The sequence below is a fragment of the Haliotis asinina genome, chromosome 15, assembly GCF_037392515.1.
Source record: "Haliotis asinina isolate JCU_RB_2024 chromosome 15, JCU_Hal_asi_v2, whole genome shotgun sequence".
NCBI classification, from domain to species: Eukaryota; Metazoa; Mollusca; class Gastropoda; order Lepetellida; family Haliotidae; genus Haliotis; species Haliotis asinina.
In genome coordinates, this window is record NC_090294.1 from 35,240,199 (window position 1) to 35,250,460 (window position 10,262).

Genomic DNA, 10,262 nt, shown 5'->3' on the forward strand with positions numbered 1-10,262 from the left:
TAAATGATACACCACGGCCTTCCCTCCCAAAACATGTTAAAGAACGCACACGTATAACGAGAACTTTTTAAAAAATCTACTTTGAGACATTTTTGTTTACATTAATGATTAATTCAGATATCTTATTGCATGTGGGGAATGGAATAGACATTAACAAAGAAATAACTGACACTGTCACACACCCCTCAAAAACAGAAAGTGTAAAACTATCACAAAGCGTTGTAAACACCCTTCCAGTTTTGTCAAATAATAATAAGTGGTAAAGTGATAGACTGGCTAAGTAGTTGTATAAGTAACAGAACCCACATGGTACTTATAAACTAATATAACTCTAAATATATTCCTGTGTAGGCAGGAGTTCATCAGGGTTCAGTTTTAGGGCCTCTACTATTCTTAACATATATTAATGACCTTGTGGATAATATTGATTGTAACATACGTCTTTTTGCTGATGACACGTCCTTGTACGTAATAATAGAAGATCCTGTTTTAACAGCAAACAGTCTTAATGACGATTTACAAAGAATATCAGCTTGGGCGAATAAATGGCAAGTGAAATTCATCCCGAAAAATACGGAAACAATTAAATTTAGCAGAAAACGGATTGCCAGGCCCAAGCCCCCATTATTTATGCAAGGGATTCCTATAAATGAAGTTGATGAACATAAACACTTAGGTCTTATATTTCAAAAGGATGCTAAACAGTCTGCTCAAATTAATAGAATTGTAGATAGATTTACTCCTATGATAAACTGCTTGAGAAGTTTGAAACACCGTTTATCACGTACATCACTTCAGATTATGTACCAGTCTTTCATTCTGCCGTTATGTGATTATTGCAGTCACGTTTGGGAAACGTTTGGGAGTAATTCACACAACTTAAGAGATTCACCAAACTTACAGAGCATTCGCGTAAAAACAATTCTTTATTCAAGATCCTTTTCACCAAGTACAGTAGATCTTTGGAATGCTTTACCAAATGACGTTAAAATGCTACAATCCCCAAAATCAGTTAACCTCACAGTCTGGACTTACATTTGGGTATGATGTGAATAATGGAGGTCGATTTTGTCAAATTATTCACTGCAGGCGTCGTCTAGGCTGTAGTGATCTGAACTATCATAAAGAAAGACATCTTTCAAACGATCCTTCCTGTTCTTCTGGCGCTCATCATGAAGATACTCAACAATATCTCATTGTCTGTCCTGATTACACTATACTAAGAAATGATGCAGAATATTACAAACATGGATACAGCTTAAAGACAATCTTACATGGAAATAGTGAATTATCTGATCTTGATAATGTAGCCATCTTAAAATCTGTCTACCTCTTCGTCACTGCCTTTTGTAGATTTGATACTAAATATGGTTGAGAATTACTAGCTCTAAGAAACATACTAACCATTAACTAGTTTCATGTGCATTAACTGTGTGGTTTGTCATGTGACTATAATGTATTAGAACTTTGGTTTATTTACTTTTGTAAAATGCATTGGAGAGGCATTAACATAAGCTTCTAGCTTGTTTGCCAATCCACTCGTTTTCACGAATAAATATATTTAAACCAAACACACAAACAGCTGCGTGTAGCATTGTAATGGCGGATCAGAACAGATCGGCGATATGTCATACATTTCACACACCTCAAATACACCCCAGCGTTCTTTCTTAGATTATTAAACTATCATTATTACTTGCAAACACATTTCACCTGATAGTATATTCCCCTCATAAGAATTAAAGGTGAATGTGAAAGATGTTTTTGAAGAAATAACGAGAAACACTCAGACGACGGCGTGAAACATTTCAATAGCAGATCAGAACAGATCGGCGATATGTCATGTTTTTCACACACCTCAGATACACCCTAATACTTTTTTTAGTCATAAACTATCACCGTTACTTGCAACTACATTTCATCTAAAGGCATGTTTCCTTTCTAAAAATTAAACGAATGTGTGAAAGAAGGTTTTATCGGCACAATTCAGTCTATCTTCGCGGTGAATCGAGAATGGAAGTCTGCGAGCTATAACATACCGACTTGAAGCTTTGCTACAAATCTTCTGTCCACATACTGACAATAATACCAATTATTTGACTTAAACTGAAGTGACAAAATAGTTCACTTATCTTCTACATGTAGGATTCCAGTTGTCACAACACTCAACGCATTTAATGAACTGATGAAAATAAACCATGCTCAATTTTAAATACTACCCTGCCGCCATATTGTCTACACTACTTACGTAACGACCCGAGACATATACGTTCTGAGGCTTTAAGGGGAGTTTCTTCTCCCTCTCTATATAGTATCCCTGCTGACACTAGTAGTTAAGGACAGGGGTTTATAACGTTAGTCGCCTCTTACAAGAAGCATGGGTAGCTGGAATTTACATGGATGGATCAATGTAAATGAGCGACACAAGATATTACGTGTTCTGATGTTACGGTTGTTTGAATCTTTAGGCTAATACAGCCCACTACACTAGAAAGGACTTAACTTCTTTGGAAGGTGTTTTAGAAGTTCTATGGATAGCATTCAAGAATATTTTATCTCATCAGCCTGCCACCACCTAATAAGAGATCACCGCTAATCCACCCTAACCCGTGCAACTGGATTCTATGCTCCCGTTTGTGTCTTGTAATCACAACCAATCAATATGTACATCAACCTACTCTCTCCAAACGTGTCAGTATTCATCAACTTTTTGTACAAACTCATTCAACATATTGTTTTAATCACTGTTACTCTGTACATCCACCTACTCTGCTCAAACCACTCACCAGCAATCCATGTACATCAACCTTGTCAACTGTATGTACACACTTGCAGCTATGTATAATTATATTCTCCATGTTACTTCATGTACCTCTTGCTTGATAAGTGTTAGTACCTACACCAAAATGCCGCATCCATTGCAATAAAGAAGTTGACTATCCATAGAACTTGACTTTTCCTTAGAATGGACCTACCTGTTAGTATTTATTAGGACTTCCTTGCAGTGCATGTACCTACAGTACCTTGACCGGAAAAGACAAAGGGACACAACATATTTTCAAATGTTTTTATTCAATATATCTCTTTTAAAATGATCACAATGCATCACCTGTTACAGCTCTTTCTGATAATTGGGACATCCTGACTGACAAGGCATTATGTGAAGAGATCCTCTACATCAGCATGACCTGTAATTCTTGGAATGCATTATAAATAATGTAACAGGCTTCTTTCAAAATGGCATTATCCTTTCAAATTCTGCAACGTTTCACTGTGCAGTGAATTGTTCACCTTCTCAGATGAAAGTTGTAAATGTTGGACATCAACAATGCAGCTGGCATTCCGTATGTAAATATGCTTTATTCAAAGGATAAATGACTAAAAATATGACACATGACATCATAACAGAAGAAACACTTAGGAAACAGACATAATTAGCAACAAAATATTGACGAAAACCCAGTGGGCAACTGTAACTGGGCTGTCATTGACAAATTCTACCTGAATCTACAGAATGTTAACATACTAATTTGCATCAAACTGCCAACAACAAAACTTGGCGGGTGAAAGAGAAATGATAAACATACTGCACTTCATCCACACTGAACCTCAGAGTAGTGTCAGGGTTTCATAAAACCAGAGACAATATAATCTATTGTATGGTCTCTGATAAAACCAAGTGTAGATACACCTGCATCAGACACTGACAGCACAACATCATTCTGGGAAAGTGCTTTGCTACCAGCTGAGCTAATACAACTCTGACAAGATGTATCTAGTAAAGGAATGGGATGTCATTGTACAGACTGGTACATAAACACTGACTTGATCACTGTGACTTGGTGTAGTGTGCCACCAGCAATGTTGTCCAGGGATATTTATCATCACACTACACACTAAATGAAGCTTCTACAAATATTTTCTACGTTTATAGAAATAGGGGAAAAAGATTTCTCAAAACCAATTTTAAATGGTAAATCAAAACAACCTAATTTTTTCATCACTGACAAGATTATGTTTCCTGTGGGTATGGTCCTGCAAGCAAGCAAGCAAGATGAAATTGGGGTTTTTGGTTAACATTTACCAAAATCATTCCTCAAACGTTGTTGTTTGAAAGCAACCACAACATTGCAGAACATTTAAAAATTATTTAAATTGAAAAAAAAAGCATAACCATAACTTCTGGAGCACAAACGAACATAAGGTCAGAGGTTTTTATGCACAGCATCCCTCACATAGAAAATAAAAATGTCAGAGGTCTGGTCACAGAACATCTACATCCTCAACCACCCTCTACTCCTACTTTCTCTTGCTTCACCAAGAGGTTGTTCACATATATCACAGATCAGGCCTCCTCTGCTATCACAAATCACACATCTTTAAAATACCATTGACATAGAAGAAACATGCAGCACCATCACAAGTCTCAATACAGCCATTAATAATCACTCAATCACAGTGATAACTCAGAAATCACAAACACATCCAACAATCATAAACACATCCAACACATCCAACAATCACAAACACATCCAACAATCATAAACACATCCAACACATCCAATAATCACAAACACATCCAATAATCATAAACACTTCCCATTACAACACCTAAAGGAAACAGATCATATAACATAACAAAACATTCCTGATGGCATGAGGTCTTAAATGACATATTAACTGTATTGCATAGCACTATTAAACCTCAACAGTTGTTCTTTGACAGATACTTGAATCTGACTTCAGCACCTCAATGTTCAAAACACTAACAACCTTATGGATAAACAATACATATTTCTGAATAACAAAAGTTAAAACATGAACTCTCTTCTCTTATAATATATGATGTACAATCATCTGCTACAAAATGGCATGTACATTAAGATTATTAAACTGTTATGTGAGTGAGTATGGTTCAAAGACCCGTACAGCAATATTCATGGCAAGGGACAAAAATGTTGTGTGAATGCATATGCCGACATAAGATACCACAGCATCAGTGTTTAGAGATCATTTTTTTCTGAGACCAGTTAGTTGCATCCAGAATATCATCTTACGCAAAAAATCACTAACAACTTTTGACTTTGCTTAATACTGACTGATTTCTTCATGATCCCTTTCTGTTCAGCAACCATAGTTACTAAAACTTGAATCTTATGACTAACTTTAAGTAGATATGTACATTATTTGATACAAGTATTCGGGTCGGAAGTTGGCAAAACTGGATACTGTATCATTTCTTGACACACTGAAATGTTCAAATTGCTTATGATATTGCAACAGTTCCTGTTAAGTGAACACAAAGTGAAAATCATTCTTATTTTACCTTGTGACAAAATGTATGCAGTTCTTACAAGACATCTAGCGTACTCATCCTGTCATTTGCTCCAAGAGGTAATTACTGTTTCATAAAGTAATTACTGCTTTATAATGTTATAAATGATTCATAATGAAATTACAGCTGCATGATGCAATAACTGCTTTATAATGTAATTACTGCTGCATGATGTAATTACTGCTTCATGATGCAATTACTGTTTCATTAGGTAATTACCAATCTTCTTGTTGATTGGCAAGCCAGAAGAAATCAGCATTGTTCTCCAAATTCTTCTAATGCAGTCAATGGATAAGGCCTCTGTTTGGAATTTATTTTGTACCGCTTTCCTCTGCTTGATTGGTTTCAGATAGAACGGTTGGCTCTCATCCAAAGACAGTTTAGGTCTCCCCTGCCTGAACTGCTTATATAGAGCTACAAAACATCTACCTGGTGTCTCAGGCTTGGAATAAACTTTGTGCACAAGGTCCGGACTGACAGATCGAGCCAAGAATTCCTGGCCTTGATGGTCTGTCTTCAGGATGACATCACCCCACTTCAGACTGAAATGCTGTGCTGGTGTTTGCAGAGCCATGTACCTGGTATTAACGAACCACATAGTGTAGGTGAGTGTCAGTAGGCTATGAGCTCCCAGCTGATTTGTTTGAAACAAGATCTCAATGTCACTGTCATCCAAAGGCAGAAATCTGTTTCTTTTTGGCACTGACTTGCACAAACTGGTGATGTAATGTTTTGCACAATGAAACAGGATGCTTTGTGGGGCACTAAATGAATATACATTGTCTCTTAAAAATCTTCTCATTTGAGACAGTGTGTTCTTCATTGTAGACGGACTGAGCTGACCTCCCCCCCTCTGTTTAACTGCTCCCTTGAAGAATTCAAGAAGCATGCTGTCAAGTTTTTGAGGGTTAGCTGAAAGCAAATCAACTGTCTTGCCGGTCTTGTTCTGATGGAATTTTATCATCATTTCGACTAATGGCAGGCGATTTTTCAATGCTCTCTTTCTTCCTTTAGATTTACACTCAGATTTATCTACAGCAGCAGAGATATCCACGGATGGAGAACAGTCAATGTCATCATCAAACAGGTCAAGGTCAATGATATCATCATCATCATCATCATCATCATCAACATCATCATCATCACTGTCAATATCCACATAAACAAAGTTGGTAGGATCTTCATCTTTTTTGTTCAAAACACTCTTTTGCACATTTGAATCTGGTTCCAGTTTCAGCTCCTTTTCCTTTTCATGTGCTGAAGGTGACAGAAAATGAATGCTACCTGGACTCACACAAAGAAGCTGTCTCGGGGCCGGAACACTCACTGGTTCTTTCTCTTGCAAAGCACACATGTGTTGCATGGACTGTTTCTCTGTACTGCCTGGAACACGACTTCGAGACAGAGTCACCTGCTCTTCTGATTCCATTTTAACCATCAAGGAATCAGAAAGCAGACCTACTATGCCGTCAAACCTGGACTGGCTATTCTGAGTTCTGATGTCTTTCTGGACTACAGGCAAAGGTTGATCTGGACATTGCTGATTTAAACTGGTTGGGAGTTGGGTCTGCCTGTGGTTGCCTGATATCACTTGGGTTGCACCTTGCTGAGACAATGAGGAAGACTGTGGGCCTCTACTATCCATCGTGTGTTTGTGTGTATCCTTGGGTGGATCTTGGGAGGGACCTTGCCACATCCTGGAAAGAACTGGTTGTTGTGAGGTTGCTGTTTGTGAGCAGCCTGACAACACACTAGTATGAAGCTGCTGTTGTGAGGTCCTGGTTTGAGTGGCATGTGGCAACATCCGGGTAGGAACTGGCTTTTGTGAGGTCTTTGTTTGAGATGGTTGTGGCTCCACACAAAAAGGAACTAGCTGTTGTGAGGTTGCTGTTTCAGAATAGAAGGCCAGCATCTGGGAAGGAAGTGGCTGTAGAGAGGTCACTGTTTCAGATGAGCATGGCAACATGTTGGAAGGAACTGGCTGTTGTGAGGTCGCTGTTTGAGAGAAGCCTGGCAGCATCTTGTAAGGAACTGGTTGTTGTGAAGTCGCTGTTTGAGAGAAGCCTGGCAACATATTGGAAGGAACTGGCTGTTGTGAGGTTGCTGTTTGAGAGAAGCCTGGCAGCATCTTGTAAGGAACTGGTTGTTGTGAAGTCGCTGTTTGAGAGAAGCCTGGCAACATCTTGGAAGGAACTGGTTGTTGTGAAGATGCTGTTTGCAAGAAACCTGGAAACATCTTGGAAGGAACTGGCTGTTTTGAAGTTCCTGTTTGAGAGAAGCCTGGCAACATATTGGAAGGAACTGGCTGTTGTGAAGTTGCTGTTTGCGAGAATCCTGGCAACATATTGGAAGGAACTGGCTGTTGTGAAGTTGCTGTTTGAGAGAAGCCTGGCAACATGTTGGAAGGAACTGGCTGTTGTAAGATCACTGTTTGAGGGAAGCCTGGCAACATCTTGGAAGGAACTGGCTGTTGTACGGTCGCTGTTTGAGAAAAGCCTGGTAACATCTTGGAAGGAACTGGCTGTTGTGAGGTTGTTGTTTGAGAAAAGCCTGTTTGAATTGTTGTAGGTGTTGTTTTGAAAACTGAGGTAGAGGTTTGAGTGAGCAAAGCTTGAACCGCCCTGTTTGGAAAATGGACCTGGGGTGAACCTGACTGTATCAACATTGGACTTTGATCTTGTCTTGTAGCTGTTTGGTCAACTGGAGATACTGCATGTTTATTTGTTGATGGTACACATTTAGTTTCAACACAGCAGTGATTTGGTCTACCTAAGTCCTCTCCAATAGTAGTTATTGGTATGTTAACTACATGTGTACAACTGCTCTCACTTGCAACACTACCACTTCTCATGATTTTCTCTCGAAGGACATATACCTCTTTCCGTTTGCTGTCTATCTCAACGCACAAGTAGCCACTTAGTTCCACAGCATGACTGAAATCCAGAAACCTCAAAGCAGCCCCTTGTAATATCTCAATTAGTGACTTGAAGAAGTCATCTGAGTGTTGGTTATCCATGGCTCTTCATCACACTCACATTCTGAAGTAAACAATTTTGTCTTGTTCAGTTTAAATTCTCAAGAAATTCTGTCAGGCTTATGTAAACTAGTGCTCGAAAGAAACTATACGAGAAACTAAAATTACATAAAAATTCTCAAAAGAAGTGATAAACCCATACTGGGCCATGTCACACATACAGATAGTGAAAAAAGTCACATACATGTCACAAATTAATTTTGCAGATGTAAAACTAAATGCATGTGCACACTGTTGGCATAAAACAGTCTACACAGCATGTGAGCAACACTGTAGTGAAAAGAACAAAATATATGCCATGTTTGAGGCAAATCGAAAGACAGAGAGAGAGAAATGTCAAAATGGCCCAATAAGAAGCTTACCACATCATCATTGTGAGAGCCTTTGGCTGCTCCTGAACACCTTGCAGGCACTTTGAGCTTTGAGATGACCCTGACTCAAAATGCTCCATAGTACCAGACAAGGCCAAATACTTTGGTGCATCCCACCCGCCTGCTTTGCCAATCGCTACACTACCATCACATGCAACTGATTAAACTTAATGTGAGCATACCCATGGATGACTGGACTATCCATCACCACTCTTGACATTTACCAATTCTTTATTGTTATTTCAACAAACCGATTTTTTTACAAATGGCTGAACATATATCCACACAAAATGGCGGTGGTTTAAGCAAGCCCTCTGATTAATAAAACACTTGTAAATCTGCATATTCTTTATAAATTGGTATAAATGTTCACTTTCATCGATGGGTCGACTTGGAAAAGTAAGAATTTTGTTTCCAGCAATGGTTTCAAAGAAAGCACCAGTGGTAAATGTCTCCACAACAAGAAACCTGTGTAAACCCAAAACGAAATTTGTGATTATTCATAACAAGAAGGCACAGTCATAAAGAATATCCAAACTACCAAAAGGCACTAATACACCACCACATCTATCTATGTGCCAAGTTTGGTGAAGAAATACTGAATGGTTTTAAAGTTCTGCTCTGAAAAAGATAAATGTGCACGGATGAATGGGGTGCATTTTTATACTACAACCCCAGGTGTGATAACACTGTGAATGCTCTAAGATACAGGGATAAAGTTTTGCGACCAGTTGTGTCACCATTTATCCAGCCATTCATTTTGACGCAAATCCTCATGCAGCAAGACGAACACATGACTGCACAACATGATGCTTACATGTTTGGGAGTGAAATTAAACAAATGGTGGTCACACTCACTACTGATTTAACATTTGATGACATTTTGCACAAAAAAAACACCTTGTTGATTTGAGTAAAATTTCAGACTATGACACCACGTCTTTCAGTGTCAAAAGGAACTTTCAACTTTATATGAAATGAATTTGTGTACACTTACTATAGAACTGAATTCTCTGTTCAAATTCAGTCAATGACACTAAATATAGGCATAACGAATGAGTACTTACATTGTAACACTGCACTGCCTAGTTATGTAGCAAAGTCAGATGCCTAAGCTCCTCAGCCACCATGGTTGGTGATTACGTACCTTCCTCTGAAGGTGTGGGTTCGAATCCAAAATGGGACAACAAAAGTACTAGAATCTGTACTAAGAAAGTGTAATCTCAAATATAACATAGGTTAACATGATATTACTGGAATATTGCTAAAAGCAGCATTAAAGCAAAGTCACTCACTCATTCACTCACTGTTGATAGGAACTGCTGCAAAGGATAATTCTTTCCTAAAGTAACTGTTGCCAACTTACGAATATGTAGGCCAGGCATGATTCTGTACACAAATGTTCAAAGCTGCCTATATCTGTTTTGGGATAGTGTCCCCTTCACCCCCGGTCTTGAACAAATTATATGGAAACACAAAACCTTACACCTTTGCAAATTAGTGAAATTAGTGTTGGGAATTG